This window comes from Lontra canadensis, unplaced genomic scaffold (assembly GCF_010015895.1).
Source record: "Lontra canadensis isolate GAN:19392208 unplaced genomic scaffold, GSC_riverotter_1.0 scaffold31, whole genome shotgun sequence".
Lineage (NCBI taxonomy): Eukaryota > Metazoa > Chordata > Mammalia > Carnivora > Mustelidae > Lontra > Lontra canadensis.
Window position 1 is genome coordinate 21,021,997 of NW_022631025.1, and position 10,763 is coordinate 21,032,759.

Sequence of the window (10,763 nt, forward strand, 5' to 3'; positions counted from 1 at the left end):
AAGTGAAACTGAGGTAATTGCTGAACTTCAGATAAATCTCTTTAATGCAAATAGGGAGCTTCCCAAAGTGTCCCTTTAAATAAAGTTTATCATCAAATCAGTACGATAGACCATAAAAGACTGGAGTCTTTTTTTTTTTCTTTCCTTTTTAGCTATGTGTTCCAGTGTTTACTTTGATGAAAAAATTAAACTTCCCATTTCCCCACCTATTTTTGTCTGTGTATTATTATATTATTATTTTAATATCGAGTTATATTTATATTCTATTCTGTAACTATAATTTTTATAGCCCTGAATTCTTTTTTTTTTTTAATTCACCTCTTGGTTAATTCGATACATTTTATATCCCTGAGCTCTTTGATGCTTTATAAAAGCATTGTCCAATAGAACTTTTCTTGATGATGGTAATGTTCTGTATCTGTGCTGTTCAATACAGTAATTACTAGCCATATGTGGCTGTTGAACAATTGAAATGCGGCTAGTGTGACTAAGGAACTGAATATTGTTTTATTTAATCTCAGTTAATTTAAATTTTAATAGCTGCATATGGCTAGTAGCTGCCGTATTAGATAACAACTGTTTATCTTTAATGCTTGAGCATATTTCCACGTATTCTATATCTTTAAATCAAAGACACAGAATCTTAGAACATAGTTTCCTTTAGAATTTTGTCGGCATTAAGTATCCCAGTGAAAAATTCTAAGGCCTTTCTGAGCTTTTTGTCCCTGTTTGACAATATTTTATATTATGAGAATTTCTGGGCGTAGGGAGGAGGCTGTCCAGAGCTGTTACAGAGGATTCATGATATTTTGAACTATTTTCCATATTTACTAACCAATACTAATAATAAGATTGCGTGTCCATGTGGGTATGTCAACATAGAAAGGTTATTATATATTTAGGGTAATAGATTATTATCCTAGTTTCACAAAAGAGAAGACATTAATTAAATAATTTTTCTAATGTCACACAGACAGTAAAATGTCAGAGATAGGGTTTGCATCCAAGTCTATTAATGCTTTTCCTACTAGAGTGGTAGGAAAAGCATTAATAGACTTGGATGCAAACCCTATCTCTGACATTTTACTGTCAGCAGCAAAAATTCTTTCTAAAAATGAAATCTTGTGTAGAATTCTAAAATGCAAACTATGTAAAATTGCTTGTAATTCTATAAATATATTTTGAATTTCAAATTTAAAACAATTACTATTAAAAAACCAATCTGTAAGAATAATGAGACTGTTTTAGTCAACACCAAAATTTGAAATCTGAGCTCATGACTAAAAAGTTATAGTCTTATATTACTCAGCATCCAACTTATTTCTGTCAGGTTTGGTTTACCCTATCATGGAATTCATTACTCACGCAGACACATAGTTTTAACAGTCACCCTTTTTTTAATGGCATACATTCAGCTGAGGACATTCCTCAGTTAAACTGATCCAAAAACTTAAAAGAGGAGCAATAGAAAAAGTTTGGTTTTCAAGTTGAGTCATAACCACATCTAATAAGTACCTGAATTTCTTAACTTCAATAGGAAGGTCATCCCTAACTTACAGTAAACATCAAAGCTATCTATAGTATGCTATGTGTCACGGATTCAGTTAGGTTCAATTATAAATGAACCAGTTACTACTGAGCTATGTCAAGGGCTTGCGCCAAATAGACATGTCTAAGTCTTTCATAGTACATGACTCAGCAGAACATCCTATGATATAGCAAGTATTTGCCTGGGTGCTTTTATATGAGGGATTTTTTTAAAAACATAGGTATAGACCTTTAATTTTTCTAATTAATGATACATTTATAAAAGTTCAAAAAATTCATAAAGCTTTCTTCTGATATGTGTAAAAAATAATAAATGGTTTAACCCAGCAGGATAAGTTAAATTTTTGTGATCTTCAGTGTCCTATAACCTGATAATTGCATATTAAATTCTGTATCTTGTTTTTCGTTTTTCTTTTCTTTTTATTTCTTTTTTGTATCTTGTTTTTCTAAACACAGTTTAAATTATTAAAATATGTTTGAAAATATGTTTGAATCAAATAACCCATAAAACACTATTGAACACAGTTTGACACACCTTGTGGCCTCACTGTCAAGACTCCTACGCCTTAATAGTTGTAATTATTTATTTGTTTATTTATTTTTCAGTCTTCCAAAATTCATTATTTATGCACCACACCCAGTGCTCCATGCAATATGTGCCCTCCATAATACCCACCACCAGGCTCACCCAAACCCGCACCCCCACTCCTCCAAAACCCTCAGTTTGTTTCTCAGAGGCCACAGTCTCTCAGGTTTGTCTCCCCTCCGATTTCCCCCAACTCACTTCTCCTCTCCATCTCCCAATGTCCTCTATGTTATTCCTTATGCTCCACAAGTAAGTGAAACCATATGATAATTGACTTTCTCTCCTTGACTTATCTCACTCAGCATAATCTCTTCTAGTCCCATCCATGTTGATACAAAAGTTGGGTATTCATCCTTTCTGGTGGAGGTATAATACTCCATTGTATATATGGACCATATCTTCTTTATCCATTCATCTGTTGAAGGGTATCTTGGTTCTTTCCACAGTTTGGTGACTGTGGCCATTGCTGCTATGAACACTGGGGTACATATGGCCCTTCTCTTCACTACATTCATATCTTTGGGGAAATTAAAAATAGAGAGCTACCCTATTTATTATTGTGGAACATCTATCAAAAAACATTGCCCCAAGTTTTCATGATTTTGCTGCTGAACTCATTATTCATGTTCTTTCGTTTGTGACCACAGTAAAAAAGGTAACTCACTTGGACTTGGTTATTTTGACTTGGCAGAGTTGGAGAGAATCACTTTTCCTGGTTTCACATCTTGCAGACCTCGGAGCAAGATGTTTTTGTGTGTGGGTATGTGTGGGTGTGCGTAGGTGTGTGAGTGTGTAGGTTAGTCATAAAAAAACTATTTTGGGGACTAGTGGATGAGAAAGTACTTTAGGCTGATTATATTGCATATGAAAAAAGTTCTGTATGAGATCCTTAAGTGGTCAGCTCTTGCAGTGAGGGCCACCCAAACTTTTATCACTAGCATGAAGCAACTTCTGGCAGCTCTGGAAAGGAATCTCAAAGGTGGACATTGCTCTTCTTTGGCATTCTCTTTGGTTTGTAATTCCATGTTTCTGTGGTTCTTTATCCTGTTCCTACTCTGTGGCCATTTTTTTTTTTTTAAATCTCCTTTACTAAAGTAGGATGGGCCCATGCAGTCAAAGGGAACAGGAACCAGATGTGTGTAGACTGTAAAGTTTGAAGTGTGCAGAAGTCAAATCATACACTCTGACTTCATGTGTGCATGGAAGCAGGCTTTTTCTTCTAAGTGGAGAAATAGCTCAAGTATTGGTCCAGATTATGAAGTCCTTTTTCCAAATACAGAGGGTGGGCATTCAAAGAGAGTTAATATCACTTAATGCTATCTCCCATTTCTAATCAGAGATTAGGATAGATGTATTCATTGAATGACTGAAGGCAGGGACATTGGAGGACTTGTAGTCTACCACCCTCACCTGACAGGTGGGAAAACTGAAACCCAGGGAGGTGCAGTGGATTCTCTAAGGCCATAGGCCAGGTGAGTACCACCCAAATCTCACTTGTTAAGTACTTACTGTTTAACCAGACCTTGTCCTTGACTTTGCAAAGTAGATGTAGTCCCTTGTCTCCAAGGAGCTGATTATATAGTGTGAGAGCAGGCACTTGAAGAGAAATTTCAAGACAGAGTTCTAAGGGTGGAATAGATTTCACTTTATTTAATCTCCTAAGGACTTACTTCTACAACTGCTTCTGCATCTATAATCACTAACCAACATTTGTGTGCATTATCATTTTACTCAGAAACTCCCTTAAAGTATTATTTGCCCTATTTTATGGATAAGTAAGGCTAAGGAAGGTAAGCTGCTTGTCTGCAAGTGATGTACAATATCCTGAAATAAAAACATGTGACTGCTTCAAATCCCCTCCTCCCCCAAAATACTATCAGAAGAATGAGAAGACCGGCCACAGACTGGGAGACTATATTGATAAAAGACATATTTGATGAAGGACTGTTGTCGAAAATATACAAAGAACTCTTTATTTTTTATAATTTTTAAAGTTTTTATTTTAATTCCAGCTAGTTAACATACAGTGTTATATTAGTTATTATTAGTTATATTAGTTTCAGATATACAATATAGTAATCCAAGACTTCTGTACAATACCTTATATTCATGACAAGTGTACTTCTTAATCTGTATCACCTCTTTAACTCATCCCTCTCTTGTAATCATTAGTTTGTTCTCTATAAATCAGAGTCTGTTTCTTGATTTCTCTCTCTCTCTCTTTCTCCCTTTGCCTGCTTGTTCTGTTTCTGAAATTTCACATATGAGTGAAATCATATGGTATTTGTCTTTTTCTGACTCATTTCACCTACCTTTATATTTTCTAGGTCCATCCATATCATTGCAAATGGCAAGATTTCATGCTTTTTATGGCTGAATAATATTCCATGTCTCTCTCTCTCTCTCATACACACACACACACACACACACACACACACACTTATATAATCACATCTTCTTTTTTCATTCATCTATTGATGGACACTTGGGCTGCTTCCATATCATGGCTATTGTGAATAATGCTGTTATAAACATAGGGGTGAATGTATCCTTTGAATTGGTGTTTTTGTATTCTTTGGGTAAATACCCAGTAGTGTGATTGCTGGATCATAGGGTAGTTCTATTTTTAGCTTTTTGAGGATCCTCCATACTGTTTTCCAGACTGACTGCACCAGTTTGCATACCCACCAACAATGAAAGAGGGTTCCTCTTTCTCCATATCCTTGCCAACATTTGTTGTTTTGTATGTTGTTGATTTTAGCCATTCTTGACAGGTATGAGGTGATATTGTACTGTAGTTTTGGTTTGCATTTCCCTAAAGATAAGTGATGATGAGCATCTTTCCATCTGTATGTCTTCTTTGGAGAAATGTCTGTTCATGTTTTCTGTCCATTTTTTAATTGGATTATTTGTCTTTTGGGTATTGAGTTTTATAAGTCATTTATACAGACTGGATACAAACCTTTTATCAGATATGTCATTTGTAAGTATCTTCTCCTATTCTTTAGGTTGCCTTTTAGTTTTGTTGATTGTTTCCTTCACTATACACTTTTATTTTGAAGTCGTCCCAATAGTTTATCTTATTTTTGCTTTTGTTTCCCTTGCCTCAGGGAACCTATGTAGAAAGAAGTTGCTGTGGCCAATGTCAGAGAAGTTATTCCCTGTGCTCTCTATTCTTCTATGATTTTTATGGTTTCCAGTCTCACATCTGGGTCTTTCATCTATTTTGAATCTATTTTTGTGCATGGTGTAAGAAAGTGGTCCAGTTTCATCATTCTTTTTCATGTTGCTGCCCAGTTTTCCCAACACCATTTTTTGGAGACTGTCTTTTTCCCATTGGATACTCTTTCCTGTTTTGTCAAAAATTACTTGGCCATATGTTTGTGAATTTATTTTTGGGTTTTCTATTCTGTTCTATTGATCTGTGTCTATTTTTGTGCCAGTCCCATACTGTTTTGATTACTACAGCTTTGTAATATGATTTGAAGTCTATAATTGTGATGTCTCCAGCTTTGCTCTAGCTCTTCGAAAAATGCTGTTGGTATTTTGATAGAGGAATGCATTAAATCTTTACATTGCTTTGAGTAATAGAGACATTTTAACAGTATTTTTTCTTCCAGTCCATGAGCATGGAATGTCTTTCTGTTTCTTTGTATGATCTTCAATTTCTTTGATCAGTGTTTTACAGTTTTTAGGACATGGTGTTTCACCTCTTTGGTTAGATTTATTCCTAGGTATCTTATTATTCTGGGAGCAATTGAAATTGGGACTGTTTTCTTAATTTCTCTTTCTGCTGCTTCATTATTGGTTTACAGAAATACAATTGATTTCTTCATATTGATATTGTATCTTGTGACTTTACTGAATTCATGTATAAGTTTTAGCAGTTTTTTGGTGTAGTCTTCTGGGTTTCCTATATATGGTATCATGTCATCTGCAGATAGTGAAAGTTTTACTTTTTTCTTATTGATTTTGATTCCTTACTTCTTTTTGTTGTTTGATTGCTGTTGCTAGGACTTCCAGTACTATGTTAAATAAAAATGGTGAGAGTGGACATCCTTTTCTTGTTCCTGACCTTAGGGAAAAGCTCTGTTTTTCCCCATTAAGGATGATGTTAACTATTGGTTTTTCATATATGACTTCTATTATGTTGAGGTATGTCCCCTCTAAAGCCACTTTGTTGAGGGTTTTTTTTTTTTTTATCATGAGTGGATGTTGTACTTTGTCAAACGCTTATTCTGTGTCTATTGAAATGATCATATCATTCTTATCCTTTCTCTTATTAATGTCATATGTCACATTGATTTCTGAATATTGAACCACCCTTGCAACCAGGAATAAATCCCATCTGATCCTGGTAAATGATTTTTTTAATGTATTGTTGAATTCAGTTTGCTAGTATTTTATTGAGAATTTTTGCATCTGTGTTTATCAGGAAGTTGGCCTATAGTTCTCTTTTTTAGTGGTGTCTTTATATAGTTCTGCTATTATGGTAATCCTGGCATCATAGAATGAATTTGGCTGTTTTCATTCCTTTTCTGTTTTCTTGAATAGTTTAAAAGGTGTAGGTATTAATTCTTTAAATCTTTGAATAATTCGCCTGTAAAGCCATCTGGTCCTGGACTTTTGTTTGTTGGGAGTTTTTTGGTTACTGACTCAATTTCTTTGCTTGTTATTATTCTGTTCAAATTTTCAATTTCTTCCTGTTTCAGTTTTGGTAGTTTATATATTTCTAGAAATTTACACATTTCTTCTAGATTGTCTAATTTGTTGGCATATAGTTTTTCATAATATTCTCTTATGTTTGTATTTCTGTGGTGTTGGCTGTTATTTCTCCTCTTTCATTTGTAATTTTATTTATTTGAGTCTTTTCTCTTTTTTTTCTTGTTAACTCTAGCTGGAGGTTAATCAACTTTACTGATTTTTTTTCAAAGAACCAGTCCCTGGTTTCATCGATCTGTTCTATTGTTTGTTTGTTTGTTTTATTTTGTTTTGGTTTGGTTTCTATGTCATTTATTTCTCTCTAATCTTTATTATTTCCTCCCTTCTGCTGTTTTAAATTTTGTTTGTTGTTCTTTTTCTAGTTCCTTTAAGTGCAAGGTTAGGAAGTTTATTTGAAAATTTTCTTACTTCTTAAAGTAGGCCTGTATTGCTATAAACTTCCCTCTTAGAACCACTTTTGCTGCATCCTAGAAGTTTTGGACGGTTGTTTTCATTTTCTCTTATTTCCATATTTTTTAAAATTTCTTCTTTTATTTCTGATTGACCCATTCGTTGTTTAGTACATGTTATTTAACCTCCATGTATTTGTGGTCTTTCCAGATTTTTTTTCTTATGGTTGACTTCTAGTTTCATAGTGTTGTGGTCAGAAAAGATACATGGCATGACTTTAATATTCTTGAATTTGTTAAGACTGGTTTTGTGGCCTAAAATGTAATCCATTCTGGAGAATGTTCCATGTGCACTTGAAAGATTGTGTATTCTCCTGTTTTAGCATGGAATGTTCTGAATATATCTGTTCAATCCATCTGTTCCAGTGTATCATTCAAAGCCATTGTTTCTGTGTTGTTTTCTGTTCAGATGATCTATCCATTGATGTAAATGGGGTGTTAAAGTCCTCTACTATTATTGTATTACTATTGATTACTTTATGTTTATTAGTAATTATTTTATGTATTTGGACAAAAAACTATTTAAACTCAACAGTGAACAACTGATTAATAAATAGACCAAGACCTGAACATATACCTCCCAAAGAAGATATAGAGACAGCAAATAAAGATATGAAAATATGATAAATATCATGTCATCGGAGAATTACAAACTAAAATGATGAGTTCCACTAAACACACCTATTATCATGGTCAAAATCCAAAAACACTACAATACCAAATGCTGGATATGGAGAATTGGAACTTTATTCATTGTTTGTGGGAATGTAAAATGGTGCGGCCACTTTGGAAGACAATTTGACACTTTCCTAAATAAAATTAAACATTTCTTGTGATATGATGCAGAAGTCACAATCCTTGATATTTACCAAAAGTAGTTCAAAATTTATGTTCACACACAAACCTGCACATTGATGTTTATAGCAGCTTTGTTTATAATTGCCAAAAGTTGGAAGCAACCAAGATGCCCTTCAGCCAGAATATGGATAAATCAACTGTAGTTCATGTAAACAGTGGACTACTATTTAGCACTAAAAAGAAACAAGTGATCAAAGCTATGAAAAGACATGGAAGAACTTTATATGCATATTATCAAATAAAAAAAGTCAATCTGAAAAAGCTACATACTATATGATTTTAACTATGTGACATTCTGGAAAATGCAACATTAGGGAGATAGTAGAAAGGTCAGTGGTTGCCAGGGGTTAGGAGAGAGAGGGAAGGATGAATAGGAGAACAGAGGATTTTTAAGGGAGTGAATCTACTCGGTATGTAGTGTAATGGAAATAGTGTCATTGTATATTTGCCAAAACCCATAGAATGTACAACAGCAAAAGCAAACCTTAATGTAAACTATGGACTATAGGTGATAATGATGTATGCATGTAGGTTCATCGATTGTAACAAACGTACCACTATAGGGCAGGATGTTGATGGTGGGGAGGCTACGTATGTGTGGGGTCAGGGGTTATATGAGAACTCTCTGTACTTTCCACTTAGTTTTATTGTGAATCTAAAACTTCTCTAAAAAGTAAAGTGTATTTAAAAAATACCTTTAGCTTTTGTGGTGTAGATTCATCAAGATTTGTTGGAAAGGTTAACTTAGCAATGACTGGCTCTAGGTCCAGTGTTTTCTTTTGATCTACACTGAGGGGGTAGCATTTTATTCAGTAGAGTTCTAGGTATCTTTGGATTTGCTAACCATTGCATTTGTTTTAAAGTCCTGTACGACTCTGGGCGGGTAGCAGAAGAAATTTGGGTAAAAGACTCTCAACCAAGAAGAAAATGGTTACATAACTTAAACATCTTTTTTACTTTATAAACTCTCACTATATTAAACTTCCTTGTTTGAAATGTATTGTTACTGGCCTTTTTCCTCCCACAGTTGAGGGTGGGCAGATTATTACCAGGTCACACTGACTTTGAAACAGGGCATACATTATAGAAAGGCCCCACTGAGTTTATTATTAATCCTGTATATAATAGAGGGAAAAAAAAAACAAACAAAAACCTCTACACAACCCTGACCCTTTGTTTCCTATTCGCATTATTGTTTGTTGCGGTTTGCCACTGCCTGACCTGATGTAAATGCCAAGTGCACAGCCCCTTCTTTGAATTTAACACTGCAACCATAAATCGCTTGTCCATTTATAAATAAAATAAAATGTGGGATATGATGGAGTTTGAGAGAGCATACTGTCTGCAACTCTTGGATCTCATTCTCAGTGCAGATGTGCCAAAGCTGTTTGGCAAAGTATAAATTGAACTGGATGTTAGGGCTGTTCACAGCCCTCTGGGGACAGGTGGGCTGGGTACTTGGCTGTGATCACCTCAGAGCATTAGAAAATGGCAATTGCCTGAGACTTTTCATGTTTTCTCCTGAAGCATTATTCTTTTCCTCTTTGATCTGAAATAGCCAGGAGTACTACTGATTGGAAAAACAACAACAACAAAAAAAACACAAAGACTTGGAAAGTATCATATTCAGACAGTGTGTAAAAAAGAGCTGTCTTTCTTTTCTAAAGGGATGGATATAAAGAGAAAGTTTATTTCTCATTAAGGTAGACTCTTGAAATTTTATTGAGTCTGGAAATGCTAAGAGGTTCATGAAGATTAAATTCCCCCTTAGTTAAGCTACCTCTTTCTAGATGAGTAGTTTTTCTATAGAATTAAAGTAGAACATGCAGCCAAATTAGTCATTGAACAAGAATGGTGTTAAAGTAACTTAAGAGATGGTGTTGTGTCCTGGAGAGACATGGGTGCCACCTTAGTTCTGAACTGAGAGGGATACTTAATTTCACAGCCTCTGGTACCTTCTTTGGGAAAACTGGGAAGAGAGGAAGGTTGAATAGGGTTAGTCTGTAGTCACCAAAGTTCCCCTGCTTTTGACTTTTTATTGTTTGGTGAAAACAAACCAGGACAGAAGGGGGTCAACTTTGGATATCCTTCAAACAATCTTCCATAGGTTTTTCTGTCAACTTAGAGTAGGGCATCTACAAGACCTATTGACCCTCCTCTGTCTGCAGCATTCTATGGAATAAACAGTCCACATAAGAATTTTGACTCTACAGCCCAGTGTGGGTTAACATTTTGTAGTTTAAAAAAGCACTTCTGGGGCACCTGGATGGCTCAGCTGGTTCAGTGTCTGTTCATTGTCCTGGGATCCAGCCCTGAATTGGTCTCCCTGCTCAGTGAGGAAACTTCTTCTCCCTCTCCCTCTGCTGCTCCTCCTGCTTGTGCTCTCTCTCTGTCAAATAAATAAAATCTTTTTTAAAAATTTAAAAAAAATAAAAAAAGTACTTCCACATATATGATTCTTTCAAAAATCCTCTGAAATGGGTATATTGTTGTCTAGCACTTATAAGTGAGGAAAAAATTTCATAGAGACAAAGTGTGCTTGCCCAAACCATGTAAAATGATCCCAGGCAGTCATGGACTCTTAGTTCTAAGTATAGCCC